The sequence below is a fragment of the Aythya ferina genome (genome assembly GCF_964211825.1).
Source record: "Aythya ferina genome assembly, chromosome: 1".
Classification (NCBI taxonomy): domain Eukaryota; kingdom Metazoa; phylum Chordata; class Aves; order Anseriformes; family Anatidae; genus Aythya; species Aythya ferina.
The window spans coordinates 109,204,460-109,223,317 of NC_140296.1; the positions used below are offsets into that span (position 1 = coordinate 109,204,460).

The window sequence follows — 18,858 nt, forward strand, 5'->3', positions numbered from 1 at the left end:
CACCAGTGCACTTACACTTTTCTGCATTCAAGCTGTTCTTTTATAACTGTCCTTTTCTCCTTCTTCAGCCAAAAGTTTCATGAGAGATAACTGTATTTTGTTCTGTGCCTTTCTGGATCTCGGAGTAGATTCTTGCATTGATTACCCTAACCCAATACACCCCTCACATGAATCTCTTAAAAAATAGAAAAATAGGAGCCCTAAATCCGTGAATGTTTCTTTTATCAACAGCTAAAAAATACCTGCCTTCCCTTTACCCCAAAGTATTAAAAGACAGCATTTCTGTTTTGTTTGGATTTGTTTCATTTTGCTTTGTTTTGCTTCAATGGGAATACTACAAGTGAAAACAAACATTTCTTATAAACTATAAAGGTTGCTTGAAATTTATAAAGGTTGCTTGAAATTTCATTGAATACAGTTTCTGTACCATGCTGTCATGTTATGCATGGATGCAGAAGACAGACCACTCACCTCTTTTAATAGTTATCAGTCATCTATATGAAGATACACCACCTTCAAAAGTAGTGTTACAGAACACCTGGCCAAGCTCTGCTGGTAAGTGCAAGGTGAAGGTAAGTGCAATTAAGGAAACTCAGAGATAATCAAGGGGGGATAATGGTCATGGTTCCTTGCTTGACAAAAGAGTCATGCGACGTTGCTTTCTGGTTCTGCTTTAAGCACTTGGCTACATCCTGAGCCACGGGAGGGCACTTTTGATTAGCTCTGGGCTACTTACTTACCTTAGCTTTTGCTTCTGCTGAGTTTGTCACAACAGCTTCTCTGCTGCTTAAGACTAAGAGGCTAGGGCCTTATTGATTCTGCAGTCTGCTTGGAGGAAAAAACAAGACAGTGTTTTTAAGCAAGCCGGAAAGATTTTTAGAAAGAACCCTCTTCTTTATTCTGTGGCATCTTACAGGAAATTAGCACTGATGTCAGCTGGTAAGGATAGGAACCATCCCTGCTTGGTGTATTGTTGAGGAGCACGTCCTCCAAGTCATGCCAGCTGGCTGGGTGGAGGAGGGAGGACACATGGAGAGGAGGAAAAGCTGTGCCCATGCCAGGAGCTTGGGAGACAGGTGTGTCCCTCTGCAGGTGTAGGACCAAAGGGGAGCCTGACAGGCTGCTGCTATTCTTTTCAGTCTGTATTCAGTTCTAGAGCCTCAGCTACGAGGGGTAAAAAAAGAAACTGCTTCAACCAGCAGAGTCACAGAGCTACTGAACAGCAAGAAAGGTTTTCTAAAACACTGATGCCAACACACCCAGCAAACCTGTCAACCCTGCCATTTTAGGAGACTTTAGGTTGATGAGACTTATGGAAAGATAGGCGTATGTAAGATATGAAGAGAGGAAGAAGAAGAAACAAGCAAATCAGAATTTAAACTTGGAAAGTTTAATTTGAACAGGAAGTACAGAGAATTAAAAGGGGAAGTATACCTTCTGTAAGGGCTTTTAGTTTTGTAGCAAAGTATTACCCGGCTCTGTCTCAGGAAAAAGAAAATATTCCTTATAATATTGCAGTTGTCCCAGCGCATTTTTATTTTTTCTGGAGTATCTAATGCTCACCTTGGAGACAAAAGTGCATATACTATGATGTGATTCACTTAAAGCACATCATTATATTGCACTCGGTAATGTAGTATGATTACCCTCCAGAACAGCAGTAAGCAACATGACTAAGAGCCGTCATATTTATTTTCTCATCCACTCCCCGCAGAGGAGTATGTGTGCAATGAAGCATTGTGTCTTATTTATTCATTTATTTTGATATTTTCCCTGTGTTTATGTAAAAAGTGTAGATTAAAAAAAATAAAATACTTTGTCCTTGGAGAATAAACTAGTAGTTTGTGATGGTCACTTCTTCCTGTGGGATTCAATGTTCCAGTCTTAGGTTGTTCTCCTAATAAAACCCTCATTGTGCTAGAATAATAAAGTTACTGATGATGGTCTAAGCTTAAGAGCTTTATGGAGTCTTTCAGCTGCTCCCAAATCCAGCCTTTGTAGGCCTTTAAAATAAAGAGCAGGACCCTGGACTAAATTCAAAAACAAACAAACAAACAAAAAAACAAAAAAACATAGAAAGCCAATGTAGCCTGTGGAGAGCAGGCTGAGCCTGCTTGTTGCTAAGAAAATGCAGCCAAGTTTTGCACACCTTTGAGGGTGCTGCTGTACACCACCTGAGAAGTCATATAGATGAAGAATTGCTGCCACTGCCTTCGGGTATCTTGCCTCAAGATGCAATGGTCACAGCTGCTGTTGTAGAGAAGGGCAGCAGTACTCCTGTTGGGAGGGTAGCAATATGGCTGTGTCAGCTTGGGAGTTGTTATTGGCCTTCCACAGAGGCACAGCAATGCACAAATCAGGATGTTAATCAGGATGCAACTGAGACTTGCACCCTCTTCTTTCAGCTAGCACATGAATGTAGCACATCTGATAGGTTAGCTCCCTGTTTGCATGTGGATGCTGAAGTTGATCTAGGTGAGAAGTAATCCTGTGGGACTGGACAGTTCTGAGATTGAGCTATGGTTTCCCATAACCACTCCTTTGGTGCCTTGAGCCAGAAAAAAAAACAACAATGTTAGTATCTTCCCCCTTTACAACAACCCTTATACAGCAGATGAAATCCTCTTTGAGCACTACATCTTTTCACTGAGTAAAAGGGAAGAAGGTCACTAGGTCATTACAGAGACTCATTTACACATCATAAGCCTCTCCTCTGACAGGTGGTTAAGGGAGCATAAGAAAGCTTACTGAAATGTGTTATGTGTTATGTTCAGTAACACAGGTTACTGAAATGTGAATGCAGGGTTGTGGTTCTGTAAGAAATTTGCAGTGCGCTATAATTTAGGGGTTTTGTTCTTCAGGTTGCATGAGCTCACACATTGGCAGAAGTGCAAAGACATGTAGACGTGAACACATATAGAGACGGTACTTATGTCATGAATTCTTCCATGCCTTGTCCTCACCCCAGTAGGTAGCTTGTTCTACTGTTCCAAGCTCATGATTTCATACCTACTGTGGTCTCTCAGGATATAGCTTTCTCTTTTCCACATTTGTTTTACACATGTACAGCTGCTACTGATGCTTTGTGCAGCACAGGTAAACTCACACTCAGTTTACTCATTGATAAGCAATTTTTGTTGAACAGTTCTCTCCAGGAGGCATATTCAGGCTTTCTAAGGAATGCCCTACTTTATCAAAAGCGGGTGAGGGAAAACAGTTTGGATTTGCCCATCATACTCTGCTAGTCCATACTTAGTCAAGTGGAAGAGAGATTCAACATCAGTCCCTGAAGCTGCCATTTGCTGCCCCTGGGATGTTGGCTGTGCTGCTGTTCCTCGGCTGCACTGCAGCTTGGCAGAGTGCTGGTGTCAGCAGGAGCACCAGATCACTGTATGATTTGACCACCAAATCACATACTTTTCTCTGCAAACATCATTTTTTATTTCCTTCCGAGTGGAAGGGAAATATAGTGTAGCTAGTTTCAATTCCCTTGGGGCCTTGAATCTAAGTTTTCATTCAGAAAATGAATCATGACAATCCTGTCTTGTCGTAGGGCAAAAACAGACAGTAAGGTATTTCCCTTTAATGCACAAAGCTAACAAATAAATGCTCCTGTGAGGAACTGGGAATAGAGGGAAGAGAACTATATAGGCTGGGTGGGATGGGAAAGAACAAGAAATATGACAGAAGTAAGGAAAAGAAAACTGATGGCAGGAGGAAGTGCTTCAATGCTACCTCACACAGCAGTGCAAGCCTCATGAGGTTCACAATTAAAGAAAGGGGATGTAGCCAAAGATTCAGATAAGATGACAAAAAGTCCTGAGAGCTTAAGAAAGGAATGAAATGGAAATTTCAAAGCAAAGGCAGAGAAAGAAAAAGGCCTCTGAAAGAGAAGATGATGGCAGACTGACAGTGTCGCTCGGTGCTACTGATATGCCTTAAAGTCCCCAGAGCTGGGACTGAGGAGGCATCACATCAGGTTCCTGGCAGAAAGGACTTGTAATGTCACTCACAGGCGGCCTTCAAACTGATCAAAGAGTACCACTGAAAACACACACAAAAGTAAGGAGTCCAGGAGAGAGCAGGTCGCCTACAGGCAACACCTTCAGCATAAAATATACAGTAGGCCATAAAGCAAAAGGCTTGAGGTTTCTGTAGCCACAAGAGACATCCTCTCCATAACTAACAAGAAATTATGACACTGTCTAAGCTCTCCTTATTCTTCTGGGGTATAACTATACTAGCAGCTTCAATTAGAACTAGCATATTTAATATAAATATTTGCATCTGCATAATTCCCCTCCCTAACCATACTGGAGACATAAGGAACTCAGCAGCAATTGCTTCAGGCCAGGGCTTTGCTTCAGCTTTCACAAGAAAATGGCAAGTACAGTTGCAGCCTTTGTAACCAGCTGCCACCCACTTACTCGGGTGCTTTCCAAAAAGAATAGAAAAAAAGTGACTCCCAGACATCCTCACTTCTTTATTAGCTAAAAGGCACTTTAAACCCTTCTATTAAATTCATACAGAAAGAAGCTAAACCTTGGTACATTATTAATATGCTCAAGAGAAAAAAACTTGGCAATCTGTCACCTTCTTATATATCCAGGGCAGGAATTTCCTTCCCTGAAATAATCTCCTTTACAACAAGGCAATGAAATTTGTTACAATTAACCAAAAGAAAGGAGGGAGGATCAATGTCAGAATTTCATGAGCCACAGAGTTCATTGTACTAGTCATGAAATTCTCTTGCAAATGGAAATGAAGTATTCTGTAGAAACTCGGATCATTGCAAATGAATAAAGGACAGCCCTTGCCACCCCGTATCACTGATGAGTGAGCTAATTTATAGTTTGATTTATTTTTTTCTAATAAAGAACCAACAATGATTCAGCAAACATCATGTATATACTAAACAAGGTGAAAGAGAGAACCTCAGAAATAAATTCAACTTCTATTAAAGCTAGCTCACTTCAAAATCTGCCTGACTCTCTGGACTTCTGTGAAATTACTCCTGATACAGATGGACGTAAGGAAACACAGAACCCAATTACTGCTGTTTCAAAAGGATTGGATGTAGTGTCATTCTGGGCAAGGAGTGAAGAAGAGTTTAGTTTGGGGTTTGTTATTGTCCTCCTCACCCCTCAGTGCAAATGACCTCTTATGTCAAAGTTCTCATCAGGCAGCATCCAAGCCATCTGAAAAAAAAAATGTAAGAAGCATTCCAGTCTTGCTGACTGTCCCACATCTTGTCTAGCCTAGGAAAAAATTAGTAGCATGTTAATGCATTTATGAGTTCTTCAAAGACACAAGCTATAAAGCTAATGCCTAGAAATTTGGAGTGGTATTATAGTGGGAAGGATGAGTGTCTGGCATAGTCATGTACCAGTAGTGAAATGCTTCAAGTTAGAAAATGTGTAATTACAGCTGGGCAGGAAAAAAAATAATGGAGCATATTTGTTTACTGGAATTTATGGGATGTTTTGTGATAGACTACAGGAGAATTTGGCTAATATGACAGAGGAAAATCATGAGCAGATATTGCTGAGAAGTAGTTATGTGAGAGAGTTGTGGGAATGCAGGAAAAGGTAATGGGAATTAAACATCCTTATAAAATTCCCCAAGTAGAGCTGCTCTCAGTAGCTGCGCTAAGCTCCAAGAAATGCATATGACTGATTTCTAAAGAATGCAGTGCCCAGCACAGTGTGACTAACCTGCATTCCGTTGCTTCTTGGTGGCCAAACGGCCACTCAAATGCACAGTTTGCTGTGAAAAACAAAATCCTTGGCAGGCACTGAGCTGGCACCAAGATCCAGCTAAGTCTTGTGTGATGGGACTGCTCTAACAGCTTCGTCTAGCTGGCTGGTGTGGATTACAGCACCAGTTCCTTAACAGTGAACCAGACTTCAAACTGAATGCAGAAGTGTCTCGGCAAGACTCTTGCGTGAGAGGTCCCTTTGCTCATCATCTCTCACCAGGAGATTTTCCTTTTCCTATGCACAGAAAATAAAAGCTTAAAAAATTCTTGAGGTTATCCTTTAGATTCTTGATATGCCGTATTCTTTTCTAAATTGACATGTACCAGACAACACACTTTGAAAATGACCAGTATTGAAAAATCCAAGGAAAACATTAAGAAACAAAGGACTGCAAAAGTTTTACTTTTTTTTTTTTTTCTTTCTTTAAAAAAAAAAAAAAAAAAAAAAGGCCTGGAAGTACCTGGGTTTCTTATCATTTCCTACTGTAATGAATCTGAAAGCCTATTCACACAGACGAAATGCATATTGCAAAATGACATCTCAGACGGGTCTTGAGCTGTGATGAATGAGGCTGAGGATTGTCTCACTTACTAAAGTTCCTTTGCTTCTTTTTAACCAAAAATCCCACAGCAGCTAGGCTAGAGAATACATATCTACATCCGACCTGATAAAAATTTGAGATATATGCACTGATTTCTCTAAATATATTTGTTTAAGTGCCTAGACTTCTCTGAAACATTTTTTTTGTTTGTTTGTTCTCTCTTTCTGTATGTATGCATATACATTTTGGGTCAACCTGTTTTTCTGAGGGGGGTGAAGTTACTTTTGGGGGTGTTTTCTTCAAAGCTTTTCAACCGACAGAAGCAAAATCAGGACTTCTAGGTTTTTCTGTTTTTTGTTGTTGTTTGTTTGTTTTTTAATCAAGTCTGGTATCCATTCCACACCACACTTTCGATTCTATAAAATTGAGGTAATATTTAAGACACCCTTTTAAAGCACTTTGAGATTCTCATGTTAAAAATCAGCCATTGCTGCTTACTTAGGCATTAGTTTAGCACCTTTAATAAGTCCTATTTGATTTGCCTTTATGTTAAGGTGGTATCAGGAAGACAAAAATCTGCAACAATCACTTATATATAAATCAACTGAATTCAGCAGGATCTACTGAATTTATTAATAACCCCAGTTCAAATATCTGACAGAGTTGGAACTATAATGCCTAGTTTGGAAATAAGCAGGAACCTCTGAATCCTGCGACCAGAAAAAACATGTCTTCTACAGGACTCATCTCCTGCTGTAATATCAGCACCTTTACCTTGTGTCTTCAGCAATGTAAAGGCAAAACAACTTTGGAAGCAGATGGGTGGTGTGACAGTCAGATGTGTCAATATCCTGACTCAAGAGAATATGAGGTCATAATTAAGGTTTTGCTTTAGAGCACGAGTTTTAATAGCATAGCTATCGTTCTTGTTATTTGTTTCAAATAGAAATCAATAACTTGGAGGGAACTGACAGTAGTGACAGGTATTGAAATAACAAAAACTGCTGGAGACTTTCTTCTAACTTTTGCTTTTCTGTTATAAGAGGTTTGGATAGTCTCAGTGTATCATAACACAACCCAGCCAAGAAAGATGAAGCAACATGCAAACCAATTAATAATAATAATAAAGATATTAAGGATGCTGCATGATGCTAATATACAACCTATTTGCACAATACATGTTTTCCTGTACAGATTTCATTTCCTCTGTTTTTTTTTTTTTTTGTTTGTTTTTGTTTTGTTTTGTTTTGTTTGTTTGTTGGTTTGTTTTTCACTTCAGCTGCTCACTGCTTTATTTAGAAGTAGTCAATTTCTACTTTTTTCCCCATTCTTTCTGTGTTTCTGATATGGGTGAAACAGTAAGTATTACTAGAAGATGTGGGAATATAACAATACATCTTTACTGGAGCTGCTGCAGAGTTAGAGACCTTTAAACTCTTAGAATTTAAAACCAGTGCTTCAGCTTGTACGGTTAGTTCAAAAGACTGCAAATGTGAAGTTTACAGAAGTATATGACAGTGATATATTTGCCAGTAGCAAATTAGTCCAAGTGAGTTGTAAAGCTTGCACTGACGAATATAATTCTTAGCAGGTTTCGAACTGTCTCCTCTAGGCTATGATTAATTTCATTTGATATTCTTAAAGTTAAGGGAAAAAAAGTGTAATAAGGCACACTGTCAATCATAAGTTCTAGAACAACAACAACAAATAAAAATCAGATTAAGTGATCTTTCCATACTGTGGATGTGATTCTCATCTCACTGACATGAGAATGGTTGTGCTCTACTCATAATCCGTACAAGTGGATGATGACTTAATTTTAATGCTAGGTACTGAAATTACACTCTGAGGTATTTATCTCAAATGATCTTTTCCAAAGTGGAGGCTATGTAATAATGTGTTTTAAATTTACCTGTTCCCAAATAATACAAAATACCATATAAATGAAGAAATTATGTGCCTGTAGTAAATTCCACTGCATAGTTAATATGCATGACTATGAGTATTGTGCAATAAAGAGTATTTATGCCATAAATGAAAGATTAAAATGGTAATTTACAGCTAGAATTCTACATTGTTATGGTCAAGTTATGAAGCAAATTGATTCATTCATCATAAAGATCAATTTTATGTGGGAAGGCAACTTCCAACCTAAGTACCTAATAATAGCAAACATCATTAAGTTGGCCCAATTGGATAATGACAATGGGAGTTTCATTAATCCTTGGTGATTAACTTTTTTTTTTTTTTTTTTGCTTGTGATGATTCCATCACAGATTTGAATTCTTCAGTGCAGCTTCACCTTCTGATAGCAATAATACTTTTTTAAAGAGAGGAAGTCACAATTTGGGCACCATTTCTTTTTTCTGGTAATGCTTTGTCCTTCCTTTTCCTTGCTTTCCTTCCACACAGATTTTGCATGTCACTTTCTCATTTGGCTGATTGGCTTCTCAGGTGGGGACACTTAGCCTTGCCTTTACTGTGGCATTGACTGTCATTGACCTCAGCTTCTGTCCTTCACAGCTGGCTTACTTGGGAGACATGGGGGTAAAGACAGAAAGGGGAGGAGGTGGTAGTTATTTATTTTGTGCTTACGCATGAAGTCTTCTGTTTTTTTAAGGTTCTGCTCATTACAGTTTTCTATGTATTTTTGTTTATTTGTGCCTCACTCAGGCCTGTGTCTTTTTTCATTTTTACATTAGTAGTGTATCATCAGTGTGCTTTTTTATTTTTTTTTCCCCATTTTGTTTCTGAGTCTTGGCCTTCTTGACTAATGGGTTCTAGTCTTGCTTCCAGCACTCTGTGATCATACCTCTGAAGACAGACAACTGAAGCCCAGCAGTATGACAGTGAGTATAGCTAACCTCAGCTTGGTGCAGCATCCAACTTTTCTCACCGATTACTGTTTCTATTTTTAAAGGAGGCCTGTGTGAAGGGGTGAGTAGTGTTCTCATGTTATGGAAAGGAGTCTGAAGGCAAAGGGATGGACTGGTAAAAGAATGTAAAGATTAAAGGGATATGTTGATGTGACCTTTGGTGCCTACGTCCCAGAGAGACATTTAGAGCTCAAGGCTAGTGCCAGTCAGGTGGATCTGGATGCCTGGGACATAGTCCTCAGCCCTCTGACAACAGACACATTTTAAAAAATCAATGTGGTGAGTTAGATAGCAGGAAATGCTTTTAAAAGGGATATGTCTGAACTTCCACCCTTCGCTGGAGCTTTGCCAAATTAGTTGAGCCTATAATAAATCAACAATTCATTTGGGCTCAGTACTGGAGCCTTCTACCTGAACCTCTTCCAGAAAGCAGGTCAGACAGCAGATTTACCAGGAAGGGTAATGGGGTTGTGTGTTCCCCAGTGTCAGTCTTCTCAGTTCTGGCACAAGTGCTCTTCTGTAAAGTGGTATGGCTCCACAGGCACCCACGTTTGCTTCAGGGTCTGTTTGTCACTGCTGCCAGCTCTTGGATAAATAAAATTGCAGTTTCACTGGGTCAATGATGATGAGAATAACTTCAGGTTAACAGCTAGGGACCCGCTGTTTCTTCTGCAAAGTCAAATAACTTGAAAAAGCAGGGAGAAAAGCACTCCTCCTACTATTCTGGACTGCTTTTGTTTCAGTTGTGCTGGCTGCACAGGTACTGCAAGCTGTGGTCTCTGAATTGCCCCAGGTGGACTGGCCTTCTCCCAGATCTGAGGTGAAATAAGATCTCCTCCATGGCATGCCAGTTCTTTACCCAGCTAGACTTATGCGAGGCACCGTTGCTGCTGTTTACTGTCTGATTTTGAGACAAAATGAGGTCTGTCGCTGTTTCTGGATCTCGGCAAAATGCACAAAGCATGAGGCCATCCATTCTCATGGCATCGGATGGCCATCTCAGAGCTGAATAGCTTATGGGTGACCAGAGTACTTCTTGCTGAGAAGGGAATTTTATACACCCAGCTAAAGCAGTGCAATTTTCCACTTGGCACGGCTCTCCTAGGAGTTGCCACAAGTGCCAGCATCTATGTGGGGGCTGGCTCAGGAAAGGGACAGTACTTCATGTAGCCATGTGCAACCCCCTTCAAGCCTTTCTCATCACAGCAGATCTCTTCCAGTCATCCATGGATGTTGTCACATGGGTAACAATACAAACTAATACATTTAGTAATTCTTCTAATTTCCGTGTAGGTTTATAGTGCAGTGGGAAAGGAAGAGCTAACAGAAATGGCTTGAGCAGGCAAAGGGGATTTGGGCTCTTTGCCGCTTTCTCACTATAGCTCCTCTGATGCCTCTTGCTTCTGCTTTGCAATAACCCCTGCTACTCCCATCACACGAATCCTGATTGGAGTCTGTCTGTCATGGCTTCAATGTGCCAGCTGTTACGTTGCATTATGCCAAATGTAGCCTGAACTGAGTACAAGTCTGACTTGCTATCAAACAGTCTTTCTCCTGTGAATCAAACAAGATTTAAAAAAAAAAAAAAAAAAAAGGGGGGGGGGGTACCAAGTGTGTTTATGTAGATATGGCTGCTTTGTATGTTGATCGTCTTTTGGCTTAGCTCCCTACACATGTTAAAAAGCAGTATATTTACTAACCTTTTTTTTTTTTTTTTTCCACAAGTTAACAGTGAGTAGCCTCAAATAATACAAGTGGAAAATAGCTTGAAAAGATTTTTTTTTTTTTTTTTTCTGTTGTAAAAGTGCATGGATTTTTGGGGTTGTCTGGAGCAATTTCACAGAAACAAGAGCAGATTAAAGAAGGTAATGACATGTTTGTAATTTCATTCCTAAGGCTCACAGTGTCCTTGCCTCTGTCTAGTTTTCAGCCTGGAGATAAATCAAGGGCTTCAATTTCTAAATCTGTCATAGCAGCTTCACAAATAAAAATGCTGACAAAAAATATCTGCTTTTAAATGGCTACTTGCAAGCACTGACAACTAGCAGTCTATACATCTTTCACCTTACAGGGAAGAGAAGCAGTGTGTATTGCCAGGAAAAATGAAGAGGAGAAAGGCAGTGCTCCTAAAGTTAAAGTAATCTAAAAGTATGACAACAATAAACCACTTACAGTCATGTTCTGAATGCTAGATGAAAATAGATTTCAGGCGGTGTATTAACAGAGCCTCACAGCTGCCTGGCATGGAAAAAATGGCTGTGGAGTTAAATATGAAGTAGAGAGACCATGTGGACAAGCACAACTCCTTCCCCTGCTTGCTCCCCAGCTGCCCTTGCAGCTGCTGTGGCTGCTCCATTTGTGCTCCACGGCGCCCACTAAGAGGGCTTGTGCGTGACTGGGGAGGAGCAGGAAACGGGCACCATGAAAACTAGCACAGATTAGGTTGGTTAATGCTGAATATGTTAGCTGCAGGCTCTTGCTTTTGCAGGGTATGAATTCCAATTAAATGGAATTGAGCAGTAGATAGCAATAGGTAAGTGATGCCGGTTATTTGCCAGAACCAGGGGTGATGCAGAGCTGAAATGGCAGCTGGGGGATGCTGCAGCTGGCAGCACTGCAGCCTCCCTCAACTCCCTGAGCTCCTAGCCATGGCCTCGTGCGGTGTCCTACCACTGGCACTGGTGTTTTGGTTACACCTAGTGCCTCCTTTATGTAAGTCATTGAATTTAGTACTGAGCCTGCAGAGCCACGTTGTGCTCCTGAATGTCTGTCTCCCTGTAGCCTTGCTGCTATTAGACGCAGGATAAAAGTATGAGCTGAACCACATCCACTGTGCCCAGGCTATCTGGCGTCACGAGAGATCTGACCTGCTTCAGCATGAAGATTAGAGGATAACTTGGTGTGTTTGGTGTGGTGCTTTGGGGCTCAAGCCTGAGTGCAATATCTGAACTAATGTAACTGACTAAAGGTGACCACCCACCCCACACTCTTTCCAGAGGAGCAATGGCTTGTTATTCCCTGCTAAAGTCTGTACTTGGTGCCTTCCAGTTACCAAATCTTGACTCCTTAAGGCCTGGGGAATCCTGGAGAGGTATGTCCAGAAGCTACCAGTCCCAGGGAAGGAACAGTGCATGCCATAGGCAGTTAGTTGACATGCTCTAGGTAGATTTGTTGTATGCATAAACATGTCATCCATACAGCCCCTAGGGTTCACCTGTGTACATGCTATGAGCAGGATCTGGTGGCTGCAGTCCCTGGTTGAGCAGGAACCATGCTAGTGTGCTACACAGCAGGCAAATAGCCAAATGCTGCTGGGATGTGATCTGGCATTGCTGAAGCCTTTGTCAGTGGGCTGGATTCAAAAACAATCTGTGGAAGGTGTATGCTCTCATCTTGCGCTTCACAACTTGTGCTTTCAGGTCAAGCAAGCCTGTGAACCTCATGAGTCTATTTAGGCTTTTAGTTATATCACAGTTGTCAAATGAAGGGTTAGGAAAAGTTTTTTTTTTTTTTTTTTTTTTTTTTTTACTTGTACTTGCCACCTTGGAGCCATTGAGAGACGTGCCTCAGTAAATAGCTCCTGCTGAATTTTTATATCAGGGAAAGTTTTAGAAAATGAATGCTTTAATCTATGGATCTGTAAAGTAATCTGTGAATAAGGGCAAAAAGGTTTAGTATTTTTAGGACACATATGTTCAAAGGACTGTGCACAGTGCTAATGCTCAGCCATTAACAAATTGATCTTTGCCCCTTGTGTGCAGTTAAGTAGGAAAGTTTTATGCTCCACATTTTACAGATGGAAAGACTGAGACAAAATGCCTTGCTCGAGGCTGCCCAGTGACAGAGCTGGCTTTAGAGCTCAGCATCTCCCCTTTTCCTGTGTTGTTCCTCCAGACAGCACTACTGAACAGAAGAAAAAAAAAAAAAAAAAGAATTGGAGACACGTTTTTGTGAGGCTTTAAAGGAATGACCATGGAATACATATAAGTCAAAACAAAATGCAACCCCAACAGTTCCACTGCATTTTGAGTGTGCTGGGGTCTGCAGAGCAAGACCACTGCTATTTAGGTAAAACTAACAACAAAGACATTAAGTTTTATTATCAATATCAGATCATTGGCTGTCTCTGTAATCGCTGGACTGTGTGTCTGATAAAAGAACATTTGAGAACTACTAGGATGTTATTATATATAATTGCTCTTTACAATGACTGGATATCTCTAGTGAAAATGAATCAGTGATCTCCACTGTAGCAGAATCTATTAAATAATTGGAGAGCATGGCCAGTATCTTTGATGCTGAAAGGAAGAAATTCAATAAGCAGTCTCATCAGGCTTTTTAACGCAGCAGAAAAAAAGGGCTGCAGGCAGGAACATACTGACACTACAGGTCAGTGAAGGTTTATGGATTTGTATGCCTTAGAAAGGAGACAGAACCTCTCTGTACAGGGCTGTTGAACCATTAGCTACCTCAGGGGGTGTCAGAGTATTGTTGTGTAGCCTTCTAAAAATATAAATGGTAGGGCCAGACATCAAATGTTTCTCCCCTGCCCAGATTTTATGAGAATATCATGCATCCTGAGGAGATGTCGGAACTGTGTTTCAGCTGTTTTGCTGCTTGACACTGGCACATTATCCTTGGAAGATTCATTTTCACATTTATTAACCCATTTCTACCTCACAGAGTCACATCTTTCCATCAAAGAAGTGCCTGTTTGTCTTTTAGTTAATAGCTTAGATGTATATGGTGGCCTTCATTACGGAAAAAGCATTGAGCTTCCCCTGCTAGATGGAAGACAGCTGGCAGGTACTTAGTGCATTGCCCTGGGAGAAGAGTGCTTGGCTGAAGAAAGCAGAAAAAGTCCTTATTCTCTTCTAACAAGAGGTACCCTGGGACCTCTAATGTGACCATGGGGCTCTTTTCATCAGCTCTTTGGTGAGTTGGGGGAGGGAGGGAACAACAACAACAAAAAAAACCCTGCACACAACACACATCATGGTGTGCTATTTATTGGGAAGGCTAAAGGAGGAAAGGGATCAAGGGGCTAAGGGGCTTTGGGAGGTTATACCTCCCTAATATTTGTGCTGGCCTGTGCTCTTTCTGCATCTTTTCCTGTAGAACAAATACTTACAGGAATAGTTAAAAGGATTGGATTAGTCATGTCCTCTGTAAAGACGCATAGTACGAGTGTGAAGCACCCCAGCTGCAGGGTTACTGCTTCTGCAGTACCCTGGGGTCAAGTGATATGTGATGGTGGGACAGTGTCAGAGTCAGCACCCCACTGTGGTGTGGTGGCCAGTTTGTGCAGCATAGCTAATGCCTCCCAAACGCCCTGAGGAATGAGTCAGCCCAATTGAAGGAAACTGGCTGGGAGAAAGCACAAATACTGTTCCTGGAAGGTAGGAAACCTGGCAGGAAAGGCACATGTGGTAACTCAGAGAAATCCCTTGGGCAGAAAGCTGGCCTGGTGTGTCATGCTGCTCAGTGCTCAGGGTAAGTGGCAAAGCAGTGAGAAAGGAGGCTGTTGCCAGGGTTTGTGAGCAAGAAGGTGGTCTGCTGGAGAAGCTGGGGGGACCTTGGTCTCAATCTGAAATCGCTCTGTTGGTCCTGAAGCTGTGTGGCGTGGGTTTGGGCGCAAAGAACAGAATGGAGTCACGCCAGTGCCTTCACAGACAGATGTCTGAATCCTTCTGAGCTGCAGGCTATTTGTAAAGCTACCGTCTGTTCTTTTGCTTGATATGGCATTGAAAATACTATGGAGAATGTTATGTACTATCCAGATTTATCATGCAATGTCTGCAATATGTCTCAAGGAGTTGCATTACTGCTGTTCGATAGCAGTCCATGTCTCATACTTTATTCCTCTCAGAAGTCTTAACTACAGGGCTAACATTAGCTGTAAATTTTGCAATTGTAAGTTTTTAATTAGTAATTTTATTCAAAAGACTGTCACCTTTAGTGAGACACATCTCCTGTATAACATAATCTAAGTGAGTCAAGGGACATGTTAATATAAAATATCTTATTTTTGTTTTTGTGTTAAACCATATGAGTGTGGGGAAACTATAAAAGAGACAGATCTATAGTATAGAAGTTAATGCTTTTCAGAAGTCTCAAATGAAACTGGATTAATGTGAAATCATTTTTCTCCTAAAACCTTGTCTTCCTTGTCCACCTTCTTCAAGCTGAAGCAAATTAAATAATGAAGTTGCACACAGATCAAAGAGAATGTTAAACCATAACTTTCTTGACTTTCTCTTTTAGGATCAGTGACTTTTCATCTCACATGTAGTGCCTTGATTAGCTTGTTCTAACCTCTATGCTATGCTGCAGTATTTCAATTAAAATTGATTTGCAGATTCATAACTCCCCAAAACAGTGAGGAGCTGAAGCCTCCATGTTGTAGAAATGGACCTTTGCTTAGGCTAGGTGATTAAAAAGGGCAAACAGGTACAGGAAAGTGAGATAATCCAAAATGGCATATAAAACTTCAAATATTGATCCATGCTTTACATGCTTCTTAAAGCATCCCTTGCTAGTGTTGGGTTTTCTAAGAAGATGATGAAAGGCTTTTATTTATCCTTATACTTTGCATTTGAAATTTGCTGGTGAATGCTCAGCCACAACAGAGAGGAGGATCTTTGTTCAAGTATGGTTGTGGGTGTGTCTGTCTGGAATTTAGAGCTTGCAGTTCCTTAGGGAGTTCTTGAGGTCTGAGGCTTCAAATCTTGTCTGATGGGAGAGTGTGTGCAAGCTGACCATCAGGCAGGAAACAGGGGTCTGTCTGGCAGTGGGCTGCTGATTCCTTGCGCCAGTTTGTTTGTAGAGGTGATCCTCACTACTATGCAAAATGTTCCAATTGCTCTCCAAATAGCATGCCTCAATTATCTCTTCATATTTTTATTGCCTCTCCTGTGTCTTTTAGTCAAAATAAAAATAGTGGTATTTAGTTACTAATATACATTTAGGTATGTATTTTTTTTCTTTGATGAAAGGCAATGAATGATTGATTTCTTATGAATCCCTACTTATGAATACCTTTAAATAAAAAAAAAAAGTCTTGGTTCCCATTTTTACGTGTGTCACTTTTATGTCATGAAATGCCTGCAGCTGTCTGGCCTGGTGGTCCCATCAGTGCTGATATGAGGGTCCTTGCTTCCTCTGCAGTTTCTGCAGGAGGCACACAGTTGTGAGCATGGTCAAGGAAGAGGCCTCACTCCTGCTCTGCCATTCTGCCACCATGGTACATTGGAAGCCATGTGGTTATTGCCACTTAGAACATGCTTGAATCTCTGTTTTAAGGATTAGAAAAATGGTGTGACTGAAGGCTGCTGTTGCTTGCTTCTGTGGCTCAGCTGCATGCAGCTATTTTGCTAAAAAGGCAGACTGAGGCCCTCAACACCCTGGTGTATGGAAACAATGGCTAAGTGTAACATGACTTTTCCTTCCTTGGAATAGACACTCTCTATGCAGTAATTATTTGGACAGTTTCTTAGAGGTACCTTCTCTAAAAACCTGTGCTCTCAGTATTTAAGATATGCATTGAAGTGTTGGTGAGATAAAAAGCAAAGATCTTCAAGGCTTTAAATTGTCTCATTTTATGTTTATGAAGATTTTCTATATTTTATAAAATAGTCAATTAGAAAGCTTACTGGTATATACTGATACTTCAAAAGCAGTAGAGAGATGTACGTTTCAGACAGTCAGGACTCCTGGGTGAGTTAGTTTTAATATTTTGACAGGGAGAAGTTCTATTAAGTTCATGTAATTAGCACCAAAGAAAGGTTTTCTTATTTATTAGAGAACCTTAACATTTTATTGCCCCATTTTTGTCTGAAGTCTTCTATACTACTTTTAGTCTTGAATGTCTAATCTTTGCCATATTCTTCTGTTTTAAAGTTAATGTTCCCTCCCTATTTATCACAAAGCACCTTGTATTTTCCAGTCTAAGTTCCTGTGCTACACTTGGTTCCCTTGTTGAGACTTCATGGTTCTTTCTTTTTCCTTTTCAGATTACCGAGTTTTAAGGACTATATAGTATATGTGAGATTAATAATTTACAGTCACTTCATGTTAGTTTATTAAAATACATGGAAAATGAAGTATCTTCACTACTCTAGCAGGATATCTTTCTAAAAATGAAATAACATGAGTTGACCTTGCTAATGAGCTGACCTTGGCAACTTTCTGAATGCCATGTAACCAGTCCTATGGCAGTGATGGATTTCTGTTGGAGTGAAAAACATGGAGCTGAAATATTATGTGCTCAGTTGATTCCTAGTTCACTGGTATGGTAACCTCAGCTGTTCTAGCTGTCATGAAGTGATCCTGTAGCTCCTACAAATTAACCAGTCAGGGTGGGAAACACTTGGACCTGGGAATGCTTTAAGATAAAAGGAGGCAGAGAGGCAACTTTAAGCCCCAAGCAATTAAGAATTTGATTTTAGACAAATATGATATACAAGATAAGAGTAGAATTGTAAGATAAGATGCTATACTGACAGCATTTAGAGCACTACTGTCAATCTTAGTGAAATGTAAGTTATATGGAGGGATTTGAAGCAAGAGAATGAGAGCCTCTTGCTGACAAGAGGAAGAAGGATTTTTAAATGTGATAACTTTGCCTTGGAGAAGATAGTAAGTTTGAAGAAGACAGTAAGAGAAGGAATAGACAGAAAAAAGGAGGATATCTGAACAGTGGTTTTATGCTGATGCTAATATCTGTAGTGTTTAAGAAATAATGAGCCTAATGACACATGTGAAAACTCTTTTAGAAAAGTATTGCAGGGAGACCTAACAACGTATTTTTCCATGGTTATCAGCCCCTAAACCCTACTCTGTGCCCCAGAGCTTGCTTTAATTGATTACAGAATGAGCTATTGCCCTGAATGTATTTGGAGTTTAAACAGAAAGTAATGATCAAATAGCACTTAAAGAGGAAAGGAAAAAGGAAAGGTATTTTAGAAATCACTTTTAGATTCATATTTTCAAGCTAGTTAAATATGGTACTGTATGAAAGTGATATGCCCTTGCTACTTCGTGGAATTTACCGTATTTGTTTGTTTTACTGATTAAGTTTAAATTCTCTCAGGTTAGATCTGTAAATTAAGGAACAAGAATTGTCTTTACCCTACCATTTTATCAGAACACTAAGCAGTTCTTTATTTGCTGTTTTATTTAAGAAGTCTCTTGGTTGCATTTACTTATGCTATTTCTGTTTTATGCATCGTCATGGGTAACATGGTCAAAGATTATTGTAAATATGTGAGCTAGAAATACTTCTGAGTGTGGTGAGAAATCCTTATGAGAGAACTGGGGTGTTCTGGAAAGTCAGTTTTATGAGTGCCATTTAGCTGTTTAGATGCTTCATATCGTACCTTTGTATACAATGTCTAGATCTGTCTCCGCTTGTTCAGGGAGAGACTTATTCTGGCTTCGTCTCCTCCAGCCCAGCCAGGTGTTACTTACTGAGGAACTTATTCATGCTGTAAAGTCTAATGAAATATCTTCAATTGCTAGGAATGTCTAAAAGCTGAGAGCATGTTAAAAGGGGGCATGTAAACTGGGAAAGCTGAGGACTCAGTGTCCTGTTGAGGATTTCTCTGTGCATCAGAGCTCTTTAAAACCTCTCAGCTCTTTCTGGTAGACTGGTGTAATGAAAAGTGAGGCCAAAGCTTTGCAG

General features: G+C 40.3%; 1 long non-coding RNA gene across 4 annotated transcripts in view; it reads left to right on the plus strand.

Moving 5' to 3' along the window:
* The first annotated feature begins 8,805 nt into the window (after positions 1–8,805).
* Positions 8,806–18,858, plus strand: part of LOC311441129 — a 145,713-nt gene continuing 135,660 nt past the window's right edge. For 3 of the 4 annotated variants that reach the window (XR_014695817.1, XR_014695818.1, XR_014695819.1), the window contains exon 1: positions 8,933–9,149. This is a non-coding gene — a long non-coding RNA (uncharacterized lncRNA). Of the gene's footprint in view, positions 8,848–8,932; positions 9,150–18,858 lie in introns of those variants that run through there. The other variant, XR_014695816.1, reaches the window with a different exon arrangement.